Below are 3,586 nucleotides of genomic sequence, written 5' to 3'. Positions count from 1 at the left end.
GTTCCCAATTTTTCGAATTCAACATAATGATAATAAATAGTAGTTTGGCCAAAAACAGGTCCATCGTATGAGAGCACCAGAAATCAATGATTCCCTTTCCCTCCTCTGTTTATTATTTTCATTAGAGTTTTATTAACACTAATCATTTTTTATTCACTCTTATGAATTTTCCTTTCAAAACTTCTGCTTCTATGCATTCAGGTCTTGTGCTTCTATTTAATATATTTTAATGCATTTGAAAAAGCATGGGGATAAGATCTGTGCCATACAAAATAGCATCCAAAATCAATTATTCGATCATCAATTACCATCTTAATTTTGTCATCCGTTACAATAATAGCTCGAGATATAATATAATGTGTAGTGTAAAGCACCACCTTCCAAAAAAATGCATTACTTAAAAATGCATGTGCATTACTCTTTTAATAATTAACTTTTTCATTGTAAAAGTTATTTTCGTATTCTTACTTTCTATAGAGAATACATTCGTAAGATTTTCAATTGTGTCATATTGTATTTAACAAAAGATTTTCATCTAAACTTTTTGAATTCAAAACCCCTAAGACACATAAAATGAAATCAAATCAAATATAGTACAACACTAGAAAAATTATTGACATTTTACTATATTCGAGAGAAGGAAATTTATTGATTATACCCATTATTCGTTGAACCTCATTCTCTATCTAGGGCCTTCGATCACTCAGTAAATTCTGATTAAATTTCTACTTGTGATACATTCCTCCCTTTAATGTATTTAATGAATTTCTGTAATTGTTTTATTTTAATTTAATTGTTGGATCTGTTTTTTCATTTCTAAAAATATAATGATAAATTAATTAAGACATATCGTACAAATTAAGAATTATATTTTTAACCTAAAACTAACCTCAAAAATAAAAAAACTTAAGAAAAATATATTACCTTTATTAAATTAGTTTTTTTTCGAAAAGCCCGGGTAACCAAATTATATACCTATGAAAAATTGCGTACATTCGGTATTGAGCTCTCGAAGCGTACAGATCGTGGAATAATCGAAAACAAATTTAATTCGTCTAAAATTACATAATGGAATCAGGGCCATACGGCGAAGCCGATGCCCAGTCGGACGACATAGACAGTGTGTATAAAATCGGTATAAGTGTAGCAGGTGATACGAGTAGATTATTAACATCGGAAACGTTAAAAAATGCTATTAGCAAAATTAATAAAATGGAAAGTGATTTAACTAAAGTGAATAAAAAAGAAATAAATAGTAAAAGTAAGGCAATTAAAAAAATAAATCATGAAATGTTAAAAAATGCAATAAAACAACAATCAAACAATAAAACAGTTAATGATAGTGAAGGTAATAAAAAAATAATACACAAAATTGGGCAGAAGAAATGGAAGAAGGCGAAAATAATAATGATCAAAATGTAAGTAAAAATGAAAATAATGATAAAAATCAGGATATGAACTCAAGTATAAAAGGCGATAATTACAAATCAATGAAGTATTCCGAGAATGATATGGGTCCATTTACCATATATGTTGAATCAGTAGATAAAAATACAGTACATCAAATGACAGTAGGCAGAATATTATTTAGCAGTTTACCTCAATATAAAAACGATATTATAGAAATAAAATCCATAGGCATTAACAGAATTAAAATTACGTTTAATACATATGACGCTGCAAATAAAATAATTAATGAGAAATTATTTATGGAAAAGAAATTAAAAGCATATATACCTATTTCTATGTTGATTAGGAAGGGCGTTATATATGACGTCGACACCGATATGACTGAATCAGATATTATGGAAAATATAAAATCAGAAATTCCTGTTTTAGATATTAGAAGAATAAAAAAAAACAAGACAATGCATTAGTACCAACAAGGGTATGCGTAATAACGTTCAGAGGTCAACGTTTACCTGACCGTGTTTCGATATACGCTGTCAAATGCAGGGTCGAAATTTACAACAAAGTGACACAATGTTTTAAATGCCAAGGAATGGGCCACGTGACTAGCCAGTGTAAAGGTAAAGCGAGGTGCAGCTATTGTGCACAAGAACACAGTTTCAAGGATTGTGTAAATAAAGATAAGAATCCGATTTGTGCGTTATGCAATGGGGAGCATCAAGCTATAGATAAAAAGTGTGAAAAATATTTGTTTCATATGAAAATTAAAAATATAATGAACGAAAATAACATAAGTTTCAGAGAAGCCAGGGCATTTATAAACAATAGAACATATGCCAACGTCATAAATCCGGACATAGAAATCAGAAACAAAGTGAAATTTCCTGAATTGCCCAATACGCAGCAGGAAAAACATGCAGAAATAAATCAACAGCTTGTAACCACGAAGCCTTCAACAACAATATCTAAACAGACATATAGGAATAGCAATTCCATAAACGTAACAAATTATGGTGACAACAACAAAACAATCGAAAATATGTCCAGTACACAGGAGCGAAACAGGTACAAATTTAAATACAATATTAACACAAAACCAAAATCTTCCTCACATATCAATAGTGAGAAAGGTGAAATTCCATTCGATAAATTAATCGAAGAATTAATTATTAACATATCAAAGAAAAAAGATTACACATTAAAAATTCTGAAAGAGTTAATTAAAGATATGGATAGATGACAAAAATAATATATGACAAATAAATGACTGGAAAAATAAAAATACTACAAATTAATTGCAGATCTGTTACAGCTAATAAGGCCAGTATTGAACATTTCCTTTATGAAAATGAAATTTCAATCGCGGCTTTCACTGAAACATGGTTTAAACCGGAATATCAATACTCTTTCAGAGGATATCGAATGTTTCGCAAAGACAGGGAAGATGGATATGGAGGAGCAGCAATCATTGTTAGAAATGACATAAATTGTGAGGAATTTCCTTCAGTCAACAATAATGAGAATATACAAATATGCGCCGCCATAATTAAAACAGATACTCCATTTTGCATTCTCTCAGTATATTGCTCTACTAGAACAGAATTAGATTTTTCAGATATCAAGGACACTATCTCAACAATCAACATGAGCTTTTTAATTACTGGCGATTTTAATTGTCATCATATGGCATGGGGAAGCAAATACAATAGCAGGGAAGGTAATATGTTATATGAAATCATAGAGGACAACGCAATACTAATTCTTAATGACGGACGTCCAACTACAGTAGCAAATAAATACAGGAGTGCTACGAACATAGATCTAACACTGTGCTCAGGAAATTTTATAGATACTATTAAATGGGATGTATGCCAAGAGGTATTGGGATCGGATCATTTGCCTATAACAATAACTTTGGAGATAAAGGTGCCTTTGGTCATAAGAACGCGCCCTACAAAAAAGTGGAATATAAAATTTGCTAACTGGCAGGGATACTCCCGAGATATTATGCAATATATCCAAACAGGACAAATCTCAGACGATATAACAGCGAGATATAAACGTATCATACAGATTACCGAAAAATCTGCAGAGAAAAATATAAAACAATATAAAGAAATTAAGAGACCGATTTTTAAGCCAGCGATATGGTGGGATCAAGATTGCGAAAAAGCCA

This window comes from Ctenocephalides felis, unplaced genomic scaffold, assembly GCF_003426905.1.
Source record: "Ctenocephalides felis isolate EL2017-DRISC unplaced genomic scaffold, ASM342690v1 CF-g0.4_SCAFFOLD_01886, whole genome shotgun sequence".
Classification (NCBI taxonomy): Eukaryota; Metazoa; Arthropoda; class Insecta; order Siphonaptera; family Pulicidae; genus Ctenocephalides; species Ctenocephalides felis.
The sequence above is the reverse complement of the archived record's forward strand: the minus strand, read 5'-3'. Positions refer to the sequence as shown.